Genomic DNA, 21,770 nt, shown 5'->3' with positions numbered 1-21,770 from the left:
TGGCTTTGTAGTAGAGTCTGAATTCAGGCAGGTTGATTCCTCCAGTTCCATTCTTCTTTCTCAAGGTTACTTTGGCTATTCGAGGTTTTTTGTATTTCCATACAAATTGTGAAATTATTTGTTCTAGTTCTGTGAAAAATACCGTTGGTAGCTTGATAGGGATTGCATTGAATCTATAGATTGCTTTGGGTAGTATAGCCATTTTGACAATATTGATTCTTCCAATCCATGAACACGGTATGTTTCTCCATCTGTTTGTGTCCTCTTTGATTTCTTTCATCAGTGTTTTATAGTTTTCTATGTATAGGTCTTTTGTTTCTTTAGGTAGATATACTCCTAAGTATTTTATTCTTTTTGTTGCAATGGTGAATGGTATTGTTTCCTTAATTTCTCTTTCTGTTTTCTCATTGTTAGTGTATAGGAATGCAAAGGATTTCTGTGTGTTAATTTTATATCCTGCAACTTTACTATATTCGTTGATTAGCTCTAGTAATTTTCTGGTAGAGTCTTTAGGGTTTTCTATGTAGAGGATCATGTCATCTGCAAACAGAGAGAGTTTCACTTCTTCTTTTCCTGTCTGGATTCCTTTTACTTCTTTTTCTGCTCTGATTGCTGTGGCCAAAACTATGTTGAATAGTAATGGTGAGAGTGGGCACCCTTGTCTTGTTCCTGATTTCAGGGGAAATGCTTTCAATTTTTCACCATTGAGGGTAATGCTTGCTATGGGTTTGTCATATATTGCTTTTAGTATGTTGAGGTATGTTCCTTCTATTCCTGCTTTCTGGAGAGTTTTAATCATAAATGGGTGTTGAATTTTGTCAAAGGCTTTTTCTGCATCTATTGAGATAATCATATGGTTTTTATCTTTCAATCTGTTAATGTGGTGTATTACATTGATTGATTTGTGGATATTAAAGAATCCTTGCATTCCTGGGATAAAGCCCACTGGGTCATGATGTATGATTTTCTTAATATGTTGTTGGATTCTGTTTGCTAGAATTTTGTTAAGGATTTTTGCATCTATGTTCATCAGTGATATTGGCCTGTAGTTCTCTTTTTTTGTGGCATCTTTGTCTGGTTTTGGCATTAGGGTGATGGTGGCCTCATAGAATCAGTTTGGAAGTTTACCTTCTTCTGCAATTTTTTGGAAGAGTTTGAGTAAGATAGGTGTTAGCTCTTCTCTAAATTTTTGGTAGAATTCAGCTGTGAAGCCATCTGGTCCTGGGCTTTTGTTTGCTGGAAGATTTCTGATTACAGTTTCGATTTCCGTGCTTGTGATGGGTTTGTTAAGATCTTCTATTTCTTCCTGGTTCAGTTTTGGAAAGTTATACTTTTCTGAGAATTTGTCCATTTCTTCCAAGTTGTCCATTTTATTGGCATAGAGCTGCTGGTAGTAGTCTCTTATGATCCTTTGTATTTCAGTGTTGTCTGTTGTGATCTCTCCATTTTCATTTCTAATTTTGCTAATTTGGTTCTTCTCCCTTTGTTTCTTAATGAGTCTTGCTAATGGTTTGTCAATTTTGTTTACTTTTTCAAAAAACCAGCTTTTAGCTTTGTTGATTTTTGCTATGGTCTCTTTAGTTTCTTTTGCATTTATTTCTGCCCTAATTTTTAAGATTTCTTTCCTTCTAACCCTGGGGTTCTTCATTTCTTCCTTCTCCAGTTGCTTTAGGTGTAGAGTTAGGTTATTTATTTGACTTTTTTTTGTTTCTTGAGGTAAGCCTGTAACGCTATGAACCTTCCCCTTAGCACTGCTTTTACAGTGTCCCATAGGTTTTGGGTTGTTGTGTTTTCATTTCCATTCATTTCTATGCATATTTTGATTTCTTTTTTGATTTCTTCTATGATTTGTTGGTTATTCAGAAGCGTGTTATTTAGCCTCCATATGTTTGAATTTTTAATAATTTTTTTCCTGTAATTGAGATCTAATCTTACTGCACTGTGGTCAGAAAGGATGACTGAAATGATTTTAGTTTTTTTGAATTTACCAAGACTAGATTTATGGCCCAGGATGTGATCTATTCTGGAGAAGGTTCTGTGTGCACTTGAGAAAAAGGTGAAGTTGATTGTTTTGGGGTGAAATGTCCTATAGATATCAATTAGGTCTAGCTGGTCCATTGTGTCATTTAAAGTTTGTGTTTCCTTGTTCATTTTCTGTTTAGTTGATCTATCCATAGTTGTGAGTGGGGTATTAAAGTCTCCCACTATTATTGTGTTACTATTAATTTCCTCTTTCATACTCGTTAGCGTTTGCCTTACATGTTGTGGTGCTCCTATGTTGGGTCCATATATATTTATAACTGTTATATCTTCTTCTTGGATTGATCCTTTGATCATTATGTAGTGTCCTTCTTTTTCTCTTTTCACAGCCTTTATTTGAAAGTCTATTTTATCTGATATGAGTATTGCGACTCCTGCTTTCTTTTGGTCTCCGTTTGTGTGAAATATTTTTTTCCAGCCCTTCACTTTTAGTCTGTATGTGTCCCTTGTTTTGAGGTGGGTCTCTTGTAGACAGCATATATAGGGGTCTTGTTTTTGTATCCATTCAGCCAGCCTTTGTCTTTTGGTTGGGGCATTAAACCCATTTACATTTAAGGTAATTATTGATAGGTATGGTCCCGTTGCCATTTACTTTGTTGTTTTGGGTTCACGTTTATACAACCTTTCTGTGTTTCCTGTCTAGAGAAGATCCTTCAGCATTTGTTGAAGAGCTGGTTTGGTGGTGCTGAATTCTCTCAGCTTTTGCTTGTCTGTAAAGCTTTTGAATTCTCCTTCATATCTGAATGAGATCCTTGCTGGGTACAGTAATCTAGGTTGTAGGTTATTCTCTTTCATTACTTTAAGTATGTCCTGCCATTCCCTTCTGGTCTGGAGGGTTTCTGTTGATAGATCAGCTGTTATTCTTATGGGAATCCCTTTGTGTGTTATTTGTTGTTTCTCCCTTGCTGCTTTTAATATTTGTTTTTTGTGTTTGATCTTTGTTAATTTGATTAATATGTGTCTTGGGGTGTTTCGCCTTGGGTTTATCCTGCCTGGGACTCTCTGGGTTTCTTGGACCTGTGTAACTATTTCCTTCCCCATTTTAGGGAAGTTTTTGGCTATTATCTCCTCAAGTATTTTCTCATGGCCTTTCTTTTTGTCTTCTTCTTCTGGGACTCCTATGATTTGAATGTTGGGGCATTTCACATTGTCCCAGAGGTCCCTGAGGTTGTCCTCATCTCTTTTAATTCTTTTTTCTTTTTTTCCTCTCTGCTTCATTTATTTCCACCATTTTCTCTTCTAACTCACTTATCCTATCTTCTGTCTCCATTATTCTACTCTTGGTTCCCTCCAGAGTGTTTTTTATCTCATTTATTGCATTATTAATTTTTAATGGACTCTTTTTTATTTCTTCTAGGTCCTTGTTAAACATTTCTTGCATCTTCTCAATCTTTGTCTCCAGGCTATTTATTTGTAACTCCATTTTGTTTTCAAGATTTTGGATCATTTTTATTATCATTATTCTAAATTCTTTTTCAGGTAGATTCCCTATCTCCTCCTCTTTTGTTTCACTTGGCGGGCATTTTTCATATTTCTTTACCTGTTGGGTATTTCTCTGCCTTTTCATCTTGTTTAGATTGCTGTGTCTGGAGTGGGCTTTCTGTATTCTTGTGGTCTGTGGTTCCTTTTTATTGTGGAGGTTTCACCCAGTGGGTGGGGTTGGACGATTGGCTTGTCAAGGTTTCCTGGTTAGGGAAGCTTGTGTCAGCGTTCTGGTGCGTGGAATTGGATTTCTTCTCTCTGGAGTGCAATGGAGTGCCCAGTAATGAGTTTGGAGATGGGTCTATGTGTTAGGTGTGACTTTGGGCAGCCTGCATGTTGACGCTCAGGGCTATGTTCCTGTGTTGCTGGAGAATGCGTGGTATGTCTTGCTCTGAAACTTACTGGCTCTTGGGTGGTGGTTGGTTTCAGTGTAGGTATGGAGGCTTTTGGATGGTCTCTCATTACTTAATGTTCCGTGTAGTCAGGAGTTTTCTGGTGTTCTCAGGTTTTGGGCTTAAGTCTCCTGCCTCTGGATTTCAGTTTTATTCTTCCCGTAGTCTCAAGACTTCTCCAACTATAAAACTTCTGTGTTAATGGTGAAAAGATTCTCCACCGTGAGGGACACCCAGAGAGGTTCACAGAGTTACATGAAGAATAGGAGAGGGAGGAGGGAGATAGAGATGAGCAGGAGGAGAAAAAGGGGGACTCAAGAGGAGAGAGACAGATCTACGCAGTTCTCTGTTCCCAAAGTGTTCTCCGTAGCCCAGACACCCACAGAGATTCAAAGAATTGGATTGGAAAGAGAAGGGGAAAGGAGGAAATAGAGGTTTTCTGAGGTAGAAAATGGAGAGTCAAAAGTGGGAGGGAGTAATCAACACACTCCTGAATAAAAATGGGTACTGAATATTGGATTCTTAAATGTCCAAAATTCATATCACATACTGTAAAACAAAGATTAAAAATCTAGAGTAGAGGTTAGACTCTTAAAAATACAATATTAAAAATAAAAACACAAAAAATTTTAGAAATATATATGAAGTTCAGTTTAAAAATAGGGCTTCTCTCTCTCTCTTTTTTTTGCAAGGTTATAGTGAAATGAAAATGAAAATTAAGGAGTAGTAGAGGAGTAATAGAGGACTTTAAAAGAAAATAAGAGAAAAAGAAAAAAAACAAGAAAAAAAATTTTTTCCCCTATTTAAAAAAATCGTAAAAAATATATGAAAATGAAAGTTAAGGAGTAATGGGGGAGTAATAGGGAATTTTAAAAGAAAATAAAAGAGAAAAAATAGAAAAAAGAAAACAAAAAATTTTTTTAATTAAAAAAATAAAAGGTAAAAATATATCTAGGAATTTCTTTGGAGCTGTTGCGGTCAGTCTGGGTTCAGTTCAGTTTCAGATAGCTCCTCGTTTCAGGTTATACTTCTCAATATCTATAGGCCCCTTCCGGTGTAGTTGGTGTTATTTACAGGGATTTTAATCTGTTGCACTGGTCCCTTCTGAAGCGGTTTATTTGGCTTCTGTTTGCCGGTCTCTTCAGTGCCTAATTTCCGCCCTGACACAGGCGGGTGGAGGTGGTCTCTTGTTCAGGTTCGGTAGTTCATTCGCGCTGCGGGGAGGGAGGGGCGCTGCTTTCCCCGTCTACGCTGCTCAGGCTCCCGGCTGCTCTATAGGGAGCGTGCCCTGCGTTGCGTGTGGTTCCAGTTTTCGGGTACTCCACAAAAGCGCGGACTCGGTTGCGCCTGCGTTTTGTGCCTTACCCGGCCGAGCAGCTCAGGCAGCCAGGAGCTTGACGGGCGCACTCTCCCCGGGTGCAGTGCGCCTTCTCCCCTCCATGGCCCCAGCCTCAGTTTCCGCCCGCGCCGGTTGGGTGCTGCGCCTTGTGTTTAGCCACGACCCTCCCTGCGGATGTCGACCATCCAGAATCTCAGGCAGTCTTTGGTTAGAAACTGGAGGCCTGCTTGCAGTGTGGTAGGGGATGCGGTCCTTGGGGCCGAGCCTGCCCCTTTGCCCTCCCCGCTGCCTCCAGCCTCCGGTGGGGCTGGGCCTGTCCGCAGCCGGCTAGCTCTTCTCTGGACTTGCTCAGTCCCTTTGTTCTGTGAACGTCCGGCAGTGTGTTCGGGCCGGTTAATTTTCTCTCTCTCTATTGCTATTCCACAGTTTAAGTTGCTGTTTCACAAAAGCTCCCTCTGATTGCCCTCAGGGCACTCAGGCCCGGTCCTTACCCTAAGCAATGCCGCCCGCTCCTCTCCGCTCCGCCCCCACTTGCTGGTGGCGGATGCGGGTGTCTGGGGTACTTTTCTGCTGGGAGTTGCTTTTAGGCACATAATCTGTGGGTTTTATTTATTTTTCCTCCCAGTTAGGTTGCCCTCCGAGATTCGAAAACTTCCCCCAGACCCACCAGTGCGAGGGTTTCCTGGTGTTTGGAAACTTCCTCTATTAAGACTCCCTTCCCAGGGTGGATCTCCATCCCTCGCTCTTTTGTCTCTCTTTTTATCTTTTATATTTTGTCATTCCTCCTTTCGAAGACAATGGGCTGCTTTCTGGGCGCCTGATGTTCTCAGCTAGCAATCAGAAGTTGTTTTGTGAAGTTTGCTCTGCGTTCAATTGTTCTTTCGATGAATTTGTAGGGGAGAAAGTGGTCTTCCCGTCCTATTCCTCCGCCATCTTGGCTCCTCCCCTCTATTATTTTTTTTTGATACAGCACTATCAGATATCAGGCTTCTCAGGTGGCACAGTTGTTAAGAATCCACAGGTCAATGCAGAAGATGCAAGAGCTCAGTTTCCGTCCCTGAGTCAGGAATATTCCCTGGTGTAAGAAATGGCAACCTGCTCCAGTATTCTTGCCTGGAAAATTTCATGGACAGAGGAGCCTGGCAGACTACAGCCCTTGGGATCACGGAGAGTCAGACATGATGGAGCACATGCACACATCAGATATTGGTGCAGACCTCAGTGAACCGATTAAAGCCTGAAGATCCAGGGATACCCAATGTTCATTTAAAGAACCACTTCCCTAGCCAGACGTGGTTTTGGGATATAAAAGAAGAAAGGCGTCTTCCACTCTGTATATTTAACTCCTTGAAAGGTTTTCTGTGTGGGTCACAACAAACTGCGGAAAATTCTTCAAGAGATGGGAATACCAGACCACCTGACCTGCCTCCTGAGACATCTGTATGCAGGTCAAGAAGCAACAGTTAGCAACATGGAACAACAGACTGGTTTCAGATAGGAAAAGGAGTACATCAAGCCTGTATATTGTCACCCTGTTTATTTAACTTATATGGAGAGTACATCATGAGGAATGCTGGACTGGAGGAAGCACAAGCTGGAATCAAGATTGCTGAGAGAAATACCAATAACCTCAGATATGCAGATGACACCACCCTTATGGCAGAAAGTGAAGAAGAACTAAAGAACCTCTTGATGAAAGTGAAAGAGGAGAGTGAAAAAGTTGGCTTAAAGCTCAACATTCAGAAAACTAAGATCATGGCATCTGGTCCCATCACTTCATGGCAAATAGATGGGGAAACAGTGGAAACAGTGACAGACTTTGTTTTGGGGGGCTCCAAAATCACTGCAGATGGTGACTGCAGCCAGGAATTTAAAATATGCTTGCTCCTTGGAAGGAAAGTTACAACCAACCTAGATAGCATATTAAAAAGCAGAGATATTATTTTGCCAACAAAGGTCCATCTAGTCAAGGCTATGGTTTTTCCAGTAGTCATGTATGGATGTGAGAGTTGGACTGTAAAGAAAGCTGAACACTGAAGAATTGATGCTTTTGAACAGTGGTGTTGGAGAAGACTTTTGAGAGTCTCTCAGACTGCAAGGAGATCCAACCAGTCCATCCTAAAGGAGATCAGCCCTGGGTGTTCATTGGAAGGACTGAGGTTGAAGCTGAAACTCCAATACTTGTGGCCACCTGATGTGAAGAACTGACTCATTGGAAAAGACCCTGATGCTGGGAAAGATTGAAGGCGAGAGGAGAAGGGGACAACAGAGGGTGAGATGGTAGGATGGCATCACCGACTTGATGGACATGAGTTTGAGTAAACTCTGGAAGTTGGTGATGGACAGGGAGGCCTGGTGTGCTGCAGTCCATGGGGTCACAAAGAGTCGGACCAGACTGAGTGACTGAACTGAACTGAAAAGGTGGGCTCCCAAAGCTTCTAACTTAACAGGTAAATAACTGAGGTAAGATACATTCCAGGAACAGTGCCTGGGACTTAGCAGGGACTCAATAAACATTGGTTCCATTATGGTATTCCACCTGCCTTTCTCTACAGACACAACCAAGTGTGGGCTCATTTATTGGTCCTTTTATTAAATGTTTCTTGTGCACCTACAATATGTTTGCAATGGTTCTAGACACTGAATGTGTGTGTTTTCAGTCACTCAGTCATGTCTGATTCAGGCTCCTCTGAGAATAGGATTTCTCAGGCAAGAGTACTGGAGTGGGTTGTCTTTTCCTCCTCCAGGGGATCTTCCCAACACAGGGATCAAACCCAAATCTCCTGTGGCTCCTGCATTGGCAGGCAGATCCTTGACCACCAAGCCACTGGAGAAGCCCTGGACATTGAACATCTAGGAGTATAAAGAGAGTTAGATCCCTGCTCTCATGGCCTTAAGTTCTGTAGAGGAGACAGGTGATTAACCATCACAACCATTTGATCTCAAGTAAAAAGGGAGCCAAAACAAAACAAGACCAAAATAAGGAGATTCAGGTAACATTTAAAATGATGACCTTGCATATTATCTAACTATAGAAGAACCACTGCAGTGTTGTAAAGTAATTAGCCTCCAACTAATAAAAATAAATGAAGAAAAAAAAAAGTGAAAAAATAAAAAAATTAAAAAAAAAATACCCTCCAAGTTTGTCTTCTGGCAAAAGTTTGTCTTCATACCTGGTGGCCTTGGCAGCCTTCAGAGCATTCACAGCTCCTTTTAGGTGCTTATTGGGCAGTATTTCTCAGCCTCTGAAAACACCTGGTACACAGAATGATGGGCAGGTGTTGTCAGTAGCATGCTCTTCCATAAAAGTAATGCCCTCTGGGAGCTGAGGCTGCAGATCCCAGGGAGAGTGTAAATTCATTCATATGTTTTTTTTTTTTTTTTCTCATTCATATGTTTTTAAAGCCTCCGTGAGGGACCAGGCAGGGTTCCGTCTCTAAGGAAACTTCAGGAAGGAAGCAAAGCAGCTGCTACCCCTAACCTTGTGGTGCTTACATTCTGGTTGGGGAAAAAGATGACCACAAGTAGACATCAATAGCCAGGAACTTTCAAATACTGATCAGGGCTGGGAAGAAATCAAAAACAGGATAAATAGAATAGTGAGTGACTCAAGAATGTTGGCCAACTAGGCATAGGGTGGACAGGAAGAAATATGTTTGAGCTGAGGCTTGTCTGATAAGAAGGAGCCAGCCATGCAAACAGCCCAGGGAAGAGCTTTCCAGGTAGAGGTACCTACAAATACAAAGACTGGAAGGCTGAAATAAATTGGCAGTCTTGCTGGAATACTGTATGCTTTTGTAGTAAACTTGCTAGCTTTGTTTAAAAATAATCTTCTCATATATTTAAGCCCTATAATTCATTATACACTTCAAAGAAGCAGAGTATACTAGTAGTTTAAAAACCTTGGATTCTAGGGACAATGTGCTTAAATTCTACAGTGGAGTAACTTAATAATTTACCCTTAGAGTCAGACTGCCTGGATCCACTGCTAGATTTTTCCATCTACTAGCTGAGAGACTTCTGGAAGCTTACTTAATCTTTCTGTGCCTTGTTTGCCATCAAAAGGTGATAAGAATAGTGCCTGTTGCATGTGAATCTCTTGGTAGTAAATTAAGGTAATAAACATGCAATCCTTACCAACACAGGACAAGTGCTCAAAGTATGTTAGCTATGGTAAACCCTCAATTCTTTTCTCTAGGAGTGCATTTTCTTGATCACTTTTGCCATTTTTTTTATCCTACTGATCACTCATTAAATAGATTTCTGTACAATCAAGTGGAAAATACTTTTCCCAAATCTTCAAGACTTGAACATCATGGAACTGGATAAATGCAAAGATCTATGTTTAATTTCTTCAAAGTGTATATATTTAGTGCTTCATCTTATGGTTCTTTGAAATACCTCATGTTTATGAAAATAATTAGCTATTAAATGATGAAAAAAAGTTGTTACAGCTATATTTCCCTGTGCTATACAACACATCCTTGTTGCTTACGTATTTTATACATGTTGTTGTTGTTAAGTTGCTAAGTCATGTCCGACTCTTCCCAACCCCACGGACTATAGGCTGCCAGGGTCCTCTGTCCCTGGTATTGTTCAGGTAAGAGTACTGGGGTGGGTTGCCATGGGTTCCTCCTCCAGGGTATCTTATTGATCCAGGGATTGAACATGCATCTCCCTGCAATGCAGGAGACCTGGGTTCAATCCCTAGGTTGGGCAGATCCCCTGGAGGAGGGCATGGCAACCCACTCCAGTATTCTTGCCTGGAGAATCCGCATGGACAGAGGAGCCTGTTAGGATACCTACAACCCATGGGATTGCAAAAAAGTGGACACGACTGAGTGACTAAGCCCAGCACAATGTAACTACCCCTCCTCCCATCTCTCTCCCCACCTCTGGTGATCATTGGTTTGTTTTTTATATTTGTGAGTCTGGTTCTTCCAACTGTGTCTAAATCTACAACTATCTTAAAGTTAAAGCTTAATTTTAAAAATTAGAGAAAAAAAGACTTGGGCACCATTGATATCCTTGACTAGTTTTCAGTGTGATTTCCTAGAGGTGGACCTCGTGACTACCTCATTAAGTTGATTCTAGGTCCTGGACCGTGTTTCTATCTCCTCAGGGGAGATAGTTTGGGCTACTGTATATCAATAGTATTTGTCCATAATTCTTTTTCTTGTTTCCCTGATTTTTCATAGCATTTATTACCACCAGTTACTTATCCATGGTTTTATTATTGTGCTTAACCTACAAGAAGAGAACCTCTAAGAGAACTAAGACTTGTTTGCCTGTTCAGTGTACCATCCCCAGTTCCTCTAACAATGTTACAACAGTAGAGCTCAGTAACAGCTTGTTGATTGAACTGATATCTATATACCCCTAGAAAAAAATACTAGGGTTGCTAATGGTTCAAGGACCCTTGCTTCTAAAAACATCCAATGAATTTCATGCAGTCAGAGCTGCCAGCTTCTCAGTGACCCAGGAGAGCAATGATTCACAGGGAGGATCTGATCCAATAAATACAAAATATTACATTCATTTATTATTCATTTATTCATGCAACAAATACTTATTAGGTCCTGAATTCATGCCAGGATGTTGGTACACAATGGTGAATAGAAAAGACATGGTCCCTGCCCTCAGGAGATTAGAGTCTTGTAATTAATCAAACTAGTTATTATAAAAAGCATCTTATCACCAGATTTGGCAATATCATCTTTTCATATGAAACTGAAGATTAGAACCTAGAGAAGAAAATAAAACCTGGCAATGTGCCAGTGAGTGGGCAGTCAGGAAATGCTATTCTTGGCCTGACTCATCCCTCTTCACATCGCTCCTGGGGGACTGGTTGTTTTCAGGGCTGTCTCCAGATGGCACACGTGTACATTCCCCCATGGCACACCACAATTCCTCTCTCACCCTACACACACGTGCAAACACACGCCACCTAGTATGAAATGCTCATCAGCACCAAAAACCCATCCTGAGGAACTAGAAATAAAATTCAAAGTGGCACAAGAGCATAAGCATTTGCCAGTCTGAATACCTCTTTACAGCATGTAATATCACACCCTCGATTTGCCAGCTGCCTGTTGGTAAGACAAACTGGATCATGCAGAGGAAAACTTTCTTTTAGCAAAGAGGCAAAGGCAAATATTGCATAAGGAAATCTCAGAGAATTTGCTGTTGGTTGGCAGAGAATCCAAGTCCACATATATAATCTCCAAGTCAAGGGTAAGACCCCATTCTACTTACTTACTATCCCCAACTTACTGACTTGGAGCTCAGTTTCCCTTAGATCATGATGTCAGGAGTCACTCTGTCTTGAGTCTTGTCTGCTTTTTTTTCCTTTTTTTTGAAGTATAGTTTGACTTACCATGTCAGTTTCAAGTGTATAGCACAGTGTTTCAGTTATATCTCTCTCTATATATGTATATGTATATAAATATATGTATATGTTAATTGTATATGTGTGTGTGTGTGCATGCTTAGTCGCTCAGTTGTGTCCAACTGTTTGTGACTTCATGGACTGTAGCCTGCCAGGCTCCTCTGTCCATGGGATTCTCCAGGCAAGAATACTGGAGTGGGTTGCTATGCCCTCCTCCAGGGGATCTTCCCAACCTAGGGACTGAATCCTCCTGCAATGCAGGTATATTCTCTACCATCTGAGTCACCATATGTATATATGTGTGTATAGATATATGTGTGTGTGTGTTTGTGTACATACATATATATGAATATATATATTCTTTTTGAGGTTCTTTTTCCTTATAGGTTGTCACAAAGTATTGAGTAGAGTTCCTTGTTGGAACTCTGCAACAGTAAATTCCCTGTTGGTTATACAACAAGTGATACAGTGAGTCCTTGTTGGTTATCTACGGTATATACAGTAGTGTGTCTCTGTTATCCCAACCTCCCTCTCATCTGCTATTAACACCATGGTGAGCCTGTGATTTTGCCGCATTCATAGACCGTTGATCCCACAACTCCTTTTGTTGTGACTTAACCATCTCATTCATATGATTATATTTTTCCCCCAGAAAGCTGTAGATTTCCTTGAAGAGTTGCATGTAAGTATGTTTGGACTCTCAGGTTAGACTGTCTGGGTTCACGTGACCCTACTGCATGCTACCATCACTAACATATAGTTTGCTCATCTGTAAAGCTATGTTTGTAATAATACCTTTCTCAAAGGTTTGATATAAAGTTAAATAGGCTAATTCACAGAAAGTGCTTAGCAAAACTCCTGACACATTTAATTTGCTTAATAATATTTGCTGAATATCTCTTTAATATTTTGCACCCCCACCACGGGCTGATCTAGACACAAAGGAAGCCACCACTGAATCATTACTGATTCAAAGAACAGCCTTCCTAACAATATGATTGTGTGACTGTATTTAATGGATTTCACATCAAGGCTGATTATCCATATACAAAAAGTTAATCACATTTTATACCTCAAGATGTTAATATAGAAAACTAAAATTCTAAGAAAGTTTGTTGAATAGAAGCAACAATTTTAAAAATACTGTTTTAAACAATTTTTAAAAACAATTTTAAAAAAATCATGTGCTCAGTGCTTTAACACAATTCTACCTTCGTGATGCCAAATAACCAGATATAAAATTAATTAAAATTTTAGCCAATTATCTAGTCATCTAAACTCTCCTTTTCCATTAGTTTTCACCAAGACATTTGCTGTTGCATAGAGACAGGCTCTGGCTTCATGTGGTCTCCTATCGTGCCAAGATTTTCCTCAACTATTTTTCTCTCTTCATAGTCTCTTCTACTTCAAACTGTACACTTCTTGGTGATATTTAAATGCATTTTTATGTTGCATGTAATTTTGCTTCTGGGTAACAGAATGAATTGGGCAAGCTAAGCCCCAAGATTAATTGACTGAGCAAAGTCAGCCTTTCTGATTTTCTTGAACTCAAAACCTTGAGAGTCCACTAATTAGACAGTCGTTCTAATAGAAGAGGAAGAAATTCACAGTCAGTGATCTGACTTTGGTTTGTCTTTCCTTCTGGGGAAAATGCTAAATTAGCTGAGTTCAGAGTTTGCTATCAAAGTTTTATTTGGTCACCATGATACAAATTTCTCTCTCTCTCTATCCTACTATCACTGATAACCAAAAGGATTCTTGGGCGGGGTGAGTCAAAGTGATCCAAATTCCTCCTTATCCTACATGATTCCTCAGTTCCTGAGGTTCACTTGAGAAAGTAAAATAGAATATTGGTTAGCTTTGTGGCCTTGAAAAAATAATTGAAATATCACAAACTTCAGAGTTATAAAGTATGGACTGTATAACAGGATCTAATGTAGAGGATTGGTGTAATAAATAAATGAGATAATTAAGCATATTGTCTGGCATGAATAAGAGACTGAAAAGTGAAAGTAAAGTCGCTTAGCTGTGTCTGACTCTTTGCAACCCCATGGCTTGTAGCCAGCCAGGTTCCTCCGTCCATGGGGATTCTCCAGGCAAGAAAACTGGAGTGGGTTGCCTTTTCTTCTCCAGAGGATTGAGACTAATAAATATTAAATCATTTTAGTTCTGTAAGGAAAGAATATAGGCAGGGGGAAAATTATGAATTTTAAGCTTATTCTATTTTTTTCTTTTTAAGTAAAGAATAAATGAGCAACAATGGTGGGAATTACTTGGCAGTCCAGTGGTTAGGGTTTGGTGCTTTCTCTGCTGGAGCCCAGATTCAATTACTGGTTGGGGAACTAACATCCCACAAGCCACACTGTATGTGGGGCGGGGTGCAAAAAAACAACAAACGAACAAAAAAACAACTATAGAGCAACAATGGTGTGAGAGACAGCTTCTCCCTTCATTTCATTCGTCCATCTGTGTATTCCACAAAAAGTAGTCAGTATCTATTGTGTGTCATATTATTTTTAGATGCTGGGGAGATGGTAGGGAGTAAGATAATCAAAAGAAAACACATCAATAAATAAGATAACTTCAGTTGGTTAAAAGAACTGTGAAGAAAATAATACATGACAATGTTATAATGAAAAACTATGTGTCCATAGATGGGATGGTCAGGGAAGCTCCATATTTGAAGGGTGTGAGGTCATCATTAACACACAGACTATGTAACAGGATCCTCCAGACAAAGGGTAAGTAAAAGGGACCTCAGGCATCAATGAGCTTGTCTTGTTAACATAAAAGGAAGCAGGGCAATATGGCCAGAGCTCAGTTAGCAAGAGAGACCTGGGGGGCCTACCGTCCTAAAGGAAGACAGAGGTCATGTATGGTTTTGAAGGATGTGATAGGAATTTGGTTTTATTTTTAATTGTAGTAGGAAGTTTGGGTGGTTTAAAATAAGACAGGGACAAAGTGTTTTATGTTTTTCTAAACGCCACTTTGGCTTCTGTGTAGAGAATCAGTTCAGATCAGTCGCTCAGTTGTGTCTGACTCTTTGCAACCCCATGGACTGCAGCACTTCAGGTTTCCTTGTCCATCACCAACTCCCGGAGCTTACTCAAACTCCTATCCATTGAGTTGGTGATCACCTTCAATCTTTCCCAGCATCAGAGTCTTTTCTAAGGGGTCAGTTCTTCACATCAGGTGGCCAGAGCATTGGAGTTTCAGCTTCAGCATCAGTCCTTCCAATGAATATTCAGGGTTGATTTCCATTAGGATTGACTGGTTGGATCTCCTTGCAGTCCAAGGGACTGTCAAGGGTCTTCTCCCACACCACAGTTCAAAAGCATCAATTCTTTTGTGCTCAACTATCTTTATAGTCCAACTCTCACATTCATACATAACTACTAGAAAAACCATAGCTTTGACTAGATGAACCTTTGTTGGCACCGTAATGTCTCTGCTTTTTAGTAGGCTGTCTATGTTGGTCATATCTTCTCTTCTAAGGAGCAAGTGTCTTTTAGTTTCATGGCTGCAGTCACCATCTGTAGTGATTTTGGAGCCCAAGAAAATAAAGTCTGTTGCTGTTTCCATTGTTTCCCCATCTATTTGCCTTGAAGTGATAGGACCAGATGCCATGATCTTAGTTTTCTGAATGTTGAGCTTTAAGCCAGTGTTTTCACTCTCATCTTTCACTTTCATGAAGAGACTCGTCTTCACTTTCTGCCATAAGGGTGATGTCATCTGCATATCTGAGGTTATTGATATTTCTCCAGGCAATCTTGACTCCAGCTTGTGCTTCATCTAGTCTAACATTTTGCACGATGTACTCTGCTTATAAGTTAAATAAGCAGGGTGACAATACACAGCCTTGATGCACTCCTTTCCCGATTTGGAACCAGTCTGTTGTTCTATGTCCAGTTCTAACTGTTGCTTCTTGACCTGCATACTGATTTCTCAGGAATCAGGTCAGGTGGTCTGGTATGCCCATCTCTTTCCGAATTTTCCACAGTTTGTGGTGATCCACACAGTCCAAGGCTTTGGCATAGTCAATAAAGCAGAAATAGATGTTTTTCTGGAACTCTCTTGTTTTTTGATGATCCACCAGATGTTGACAATTTGATCTCTGGTTCCTCTGCCTTTTCTAAATTCAGCTTGAATATCTGAAAGTTCATGATTCACATACTGTTGAAACCTGGCTTGGAGAATTTTGAGCGTTACTTTGCTAGCATGCAGAGAATAGAGGGAATCTATCAGAGTTGATGGGAAAAGAGGAGAGGCTTGGACAAGGAGGCAGCAGAGGTGATGGAGAATGGTTTGGGGTAAACTATTTTGGAGGCAGAATCAACAGGATTGCTAATGGATTGGACAAGGAAGTGTGGGGTCAATAGAGGGATGTGAGTGACAGCCCCATAAGGAAGGCTGACTTTGTATGTAGGCATTCATTTTACAAAGAATGAGGATGAGACCTCAACCCATCCACATCCCTCCCAACTCTACTCCAGCCAAATGTCATCTCAGAAAAGAAAGTTCATTTGTTCCACAAGTAATCACTCAGTTTCTGTTACTGTGTTCTAGAATAAGTTATGGGTACTGGTCAAACAGTAGGAAGCAAAATAGACATGCCTTGTTCTAATGGAAGTTATATTCTAATGTATGAAATAGAGTATAAATTATAAATAATGAAAAATCAGACAACTTTGGTCCCTACTGACAAAAGTAAGAGCAGAACAGCATGTTAGTAGTTGGTGGGTTGCTATATTAGAATAGTTGTTAGGGAGGGCCTCTGTTAACAGTTTTTTCAAGAAAATTGACTTTGTTATGTATTAAACATCTGTCAGGGACATCAAATAGGTTATTATTAGATGTCTGTGTCCAGAATATCAGGAAGAGAACAGTGTTAGAAGTAGAGGTGGTGTTTAAAGCTGTGGGCCTGGGTTCTCATTAAAATAGAGAATAGGAGGAGGCCCAAGACCAATCTCTTGGAGTTCTCCAGTATTTATATGGTACATATGAACCAGCACAGAAGATTGCAGCATCCAGACTTACAGCAGTAAAATCAAGGGACTGTGGCATTAGAACCGTATATGCTGAATCTTCTCCCCCATCTTCCTCCACTAGCCTTTCATCCTCAGGGAATTTCAGATAATGATGACTTATTTAACACATATAATGGAATCTGGGTAGGGCCCAGCATTGAGACCCTGCTTCTCATTAATGTAGGGTGGTACCCACTCAATCAGAATTCATCTGTCCCAAGTGTAGATGAGTAATTGTTTTGCTGTTGGAGGAAAGACAAGGCCTTGCATTGTGGAAACTCTGACATCAATCTGATCTTCCTTCTTTTAAGCTCATAGGCTTTTGAATCAGTGATGCTCTCCAGGGCTGGCAGAGAGGTATCTGATATACAAACAATATTTAATTACTTCAACCAGGCAACATAATGGGTTCTTTTCTAGGGGAACACAAACAACAAGAGAAAGCTTCTCAGAACACTAGGGCTCTATAGAATATAGCCAATGTCACACTTCTTGAAACAGCAGGCAGATGCCACAGGATAACCAGGAAGATAGCTTGGTGGAGATTGAGGGGTAGCAGGGAGGAAGGTAAATTCTGGGGCCATGTCATAGCAATATATGAAAATCATAAGCTAAGAAAATTTAAAAATTCAGCAACTCAAATTAAGAACTCAATCAGTGTATTTAAGAGCTGCAGGTAGAGAAGATTACTGACCAGGAAAGCAAGTTGATAAAATATATCCAGATTGAAACAATAGAGTAAAAAATAAGAGAAATAAGAAAAGAGCCTAAAAGTTACATAGAACATAGTAAATAGGTCTAACTTTATATCAAAAGTCCAAGAAAAAGATGAAGAGAGATAACAGGCAAAATCAATGTTTGAGAAGACTTGTTGAAATTTTTCTAAAAGTGATGAAAATTACTGGGCTACAATTAAAGAATTGCTGTAAATGCCACTTGAGATAAATAAAATCATCGTTAGATCTATCATAGTATTACTGCTAAAAGTTAAAAACAAAGGAAATCTTAAAAATAGAGACAAAATCATGTTATCATTAAGCTATTGCATAGCTGAGTTTTCAATAGAAATTATGGGATCCACAAGACCATTTTAAAAATACTGTAAGCAAATGCTGCTACTCTAGAATTCCAGGGCTTCCTTGGTGGCTCTGCAATAAAGAATCCTGCCAATGCAGGATATGCGAGTTCAATCCCTCAGTCAGGGAGATCCCCTGGAGGAGGAGGCAACCCACTCTAATATTCTTGCCTGGAAAATCCCACGGACAGAGCAGCCTGACGGGCTACAGTCCATAGGGTTGCAAAAGAATCAGACATGACTTAGTGACTAAACAACAGCTAGAATTCTATATCCTCTGAAAATGTCCTTCAAATATAAAGGCAGAATAAAGATGCTTTCAAGTAAATAAAATCTGGGATGAATTATTACAAGCAGACATGTGTGTGTGTGTGTTTTTTTTTTTTAATGAAAAATGCATGGGCATCAACCCAGATGACACAGAAATCTGGCAGAGCTAGGCATGACCACTAGTGGTACCCGTAGGCAAGCTGTGGTCCCTCCCACTGTGGCACAGGTGTAGCCCCCTGACACTGCTCTATTAACCACCTCTGCTAGTTCCAGGTTGGCAAGGCCCAATCAGGAGTCTCTGTTAGGTTGTTACAGAGATCATCTTTGGGAACTGGTGTAAAACTCAAATCTCCAAAGTCTTTAAGGTGGCAGCCCAAATGGGAGACCCTTTTCATCAAACCAGCTTCTCTTATGGCAGTGGGATCATATTCCACTCCTTTTCATTTCTGTCCTCATGAGAGTGGGGCTCCAATGGTAGCTTCAGAGCAGACAGTTTTCCTTAGGATGGAGTGTGCTTGTGTCTAGAGGAGATGTAAGCGGTCGCTCCTCAGGGACGTGATGGACAGCATGGGACATGGACAAGTGAGAGCCAGGCAGACATGCATTTTAAAATTCAGAAATGACATGTACACCCCTGGCAGATTCAAGTCAATGTATGGCAAAGCCAATACAATGTTGTAAGGTAAGATAAATTAATTAATTTAAAAAATAAATAAAACATAAAAATAAAAGTCAGAAATGAATGAAAAACTGAGAAGTATTGACTATTGATGAAAATTTTTAAATGATAGCTTTATGTGTAGTTTAAAATACAGGTGAAAATAACATAAAAGGCAGAAAGGAGAGATGAATAGAGTAAGGTATTCCAAATGTTTAAGGCTTTAGGTTTTGGGAGAGAATAGTAAAATTGTTAGCATAAATTACATATATTCTAATAATTATTAGGTATATATCATAATCTCTAGTGTAACCATTATTTTAAAAGAATAAAATAATCCAGAAGTAACAAACTGAGACAAGAGAAAATTTTAAAGTTAAAAAAACTGTTATCCAGAAGAAGGCAAAAAAGGAGGAGAAGAGAAAAATATAAAACAAGGGGGACAAGTAAAATAAAAATAATCATGAGGTACATTACAGTAATTACAGTAATTGTAAATGGACTAAAATCTCCAAAAAAGCAAAGGTTCTCAGATTGAATTTTTAAAATCTGTACTGTATATATAATAAAATCTCTTAGCAACTACATGTGGAAGACATTTTAACATGATGAAGGGTATTACAAAAATCTTATACCAAATTCCATACTTAATGGGGAAATGGTGAAAGTGGCCATTTTTTAATGGCCAATCTTCTTAATTTTAGCCATTCTAATAGGTGTATAGTGGTATCTATCGGGAATTTAATTTGCATTTCTCTAATACCTAATGAGGGGCTTCCCAGTTGGCTCAGTGGTTAAGAATCCACCTGCTACACAGGAGATGCAAGTTTGATCCCTGGGTGGGCAAGATCCCCTGGAGGAGGAAATGGCAACCCACTCCAGTATTCTTGGAAAGTAACTTGGAAAAACCCATGGACAGAGTAGCCTGGCAAGCTGCAATCCATGGGGTCGCAAAGAGTCAGACACAACTGAGCACGCATGCAGTAACTAATGAAGCTGGACAATTTTGCATGTTCATGTTCTTATTTTTTATCTGTATTTCTTCTTTGAAGTACCTGTTAACATCTCTTGCCTATTTTTCATTGGGTCTTTTGCTTTCCTACAATTGAGTTTTGAGTTCTTTATCCTAGTTACAAGTCATTTATCAGATACATGATTTGCAAATATTTTCTCAAAGCCTATGGGTTTCCTTTTCTCTCTCTTCATTTGTATTCATTACTTTTAGCATATTATCTCTTCTGTTGATTTATTATCTATACCTTTTAATTTTTTTGTGGTTGCTATAGAATTTGTAGCATAAATCTAATTTATTATAGTCTGAGTATTATACCAGACATTAATAAATGTATAGTATATACAGTATTATTCCTTTGTGTTTGTGGTCTTTATGCTACTATTTTCACATAGGAAATATGTGTACGTATATACAATATACGTACATATGATAAAACACAATTCATTATTACTCTATTTTGTTTATTAAGTTAGATATTTGGTCAAGTAAGTCATTTTTTAAAAAAATTATAAAATGAGAAAAGAAGTCTTTTATAGCTATGCAGCTCTGAAAAAGCCTTGGCCAAATTAAGGGAAGCTCTGAAGCAAAGATGGTTAGGAATGGACAGCTCTAATACCCATGCATCATTCATTTCATTGCTTTGGAGCATCCTAGGGAAAATATAGCCTTGACGTTGATGCTATGGTGAATCTGGAAAGGGTGGCAGCTGGAAGATTCAGTTAACAACACTCCTCATAGCACATAGTCCCTGAAGGAAGATCTGAACAGAGCACTCCCATAGCTGTCATACAGGATAATTGAACTTAGTCTGGGAATTGGAGAAAGGATTATCTAGGACATATGTAAAACAATGACTAAGTGATTAACATCTTTTACATTGGACAGTGGAAAGGCTAGGTATTCAGGTCACATATGAGAACATTTCTTTGACTAGTTGTTAAGGCAAGGGCCATTTTGCAGTATTTTGGTGATATACCCTATATTTTTTTTTCCATTTATTTTTATTAGTTGGAGGCTAATTACTTTACATCATTACAGTAGTTTTTGTCATACATTGAAATGAATTAGCCATGGATTTACATGTATTCCCCATCCCAATCCCCCCTCCCACCTCCCTCTCCACTCGATCCCTCTGGGTCTTCCCAGTGCACCAGGCCTGAGCACTTGTCTCATGCACCCAACCTGGGCTGGTGATCTGTTTCACCCTATATAATATACATGTTTCAATGCTGTTCTCTTGAAACATCCCACCCTCGCCTTCTCCCAGAGTCCACAAGTCTGTTCTATACATCTGAGTCTCTTTTTCTGTTTTGCATATAGGGTTATCGTTACCATCTTTCTGTATTCCATATATATGTGTTAGTATACTGTAATGGTCTTTATCTTTCTGGCTTACTTTGCTCTGTATAATGGGCTCCAGTTTCATTCATCTCATCAGAACTGATTCAAATGAATTCTTTTTAATGGCTGAGTAATATTCCATGGTGTATATGTACCCTATATTTAAAACACTCTGTGATTTCAAACTATAACCTTTCAGACTAATGGATATTAAAAAGCAAAGGAAAAATACTTAGCTTGCATTGGATCTCACTTCTCTATGTTTTCATAGTTACATCATTTTATTCATTGTGAAAGCTAAAAATCTTTCTTCTCTCCCAGCACCATGTTAGTTGTAGATACCTTTATGCATATATCTCATTCTAAAAATATTTATTGAGCACCTAATATACTACAAACATTACTTTATGAACTTTCTCTTATTTTTACTGCTAACAGTACCAAGAAATAATTTACATTGAATCTTTTCTACTTAACTTGCTTTCCTTGACCTCAGCAGATCACATTTGTATTTTTAAACAGCTACTGTTGTGAATACCTTTGATTGTTGAACAGCAGTTATTTAAATATTTATGGTCAATCTGTTCCAAAACAATATTGAAAGCAGCAGTGCACAGTTTAAGAAATACATAAAAATCAATGGGGCAAATTTATGTATCAGAAGATCTACATTTCTAACTATGTGCCAGATTTTCCATTTATAATTCTTTTAAATGAAACACTTCGGGTAGTCATAAATACTA

At 39.3% G+C, this 21,770-nt stretch overlaps 1 protein-coding gene across 4 annotated transcripts in view; it reads left to right on the top strand.

Moving 5' to 3' along the window:
* The window catches only part of PPP2R2B (protein phosphatase 2 regulatory subunit Bbeta), a 512,526-nt gene that overhangs the window by 50,611 nt on the left and 440,145 nt on the right, over nucleotides 1-21,770 (top strand). The gene's annotated exons all lie outside the window — the stretch shown is intronic.

Source organism: Odocoileus virginianus, chromosome 3 (assembly GCF_023699985.2).
Source record: "Odocoileus virginianus isolate 20LAN1187 ecotype Illinois chromosome 3, Ovbor_1.2, whole genome shotgun sequence".
In the NCBI taxonomy this organism is placed as follows: domain Eukaryota; kingdom Metazoa; phylum Chordata; class Mammalia; order Artiodactyla; family Cervidae; genus Odocoileus; species Odocoileus virginianus.
The sequence above is the reverse complement of the archived record's forward strand: the minus strand, read 5'-3'. Positions and strand labels throughout refer to the sequence as shown.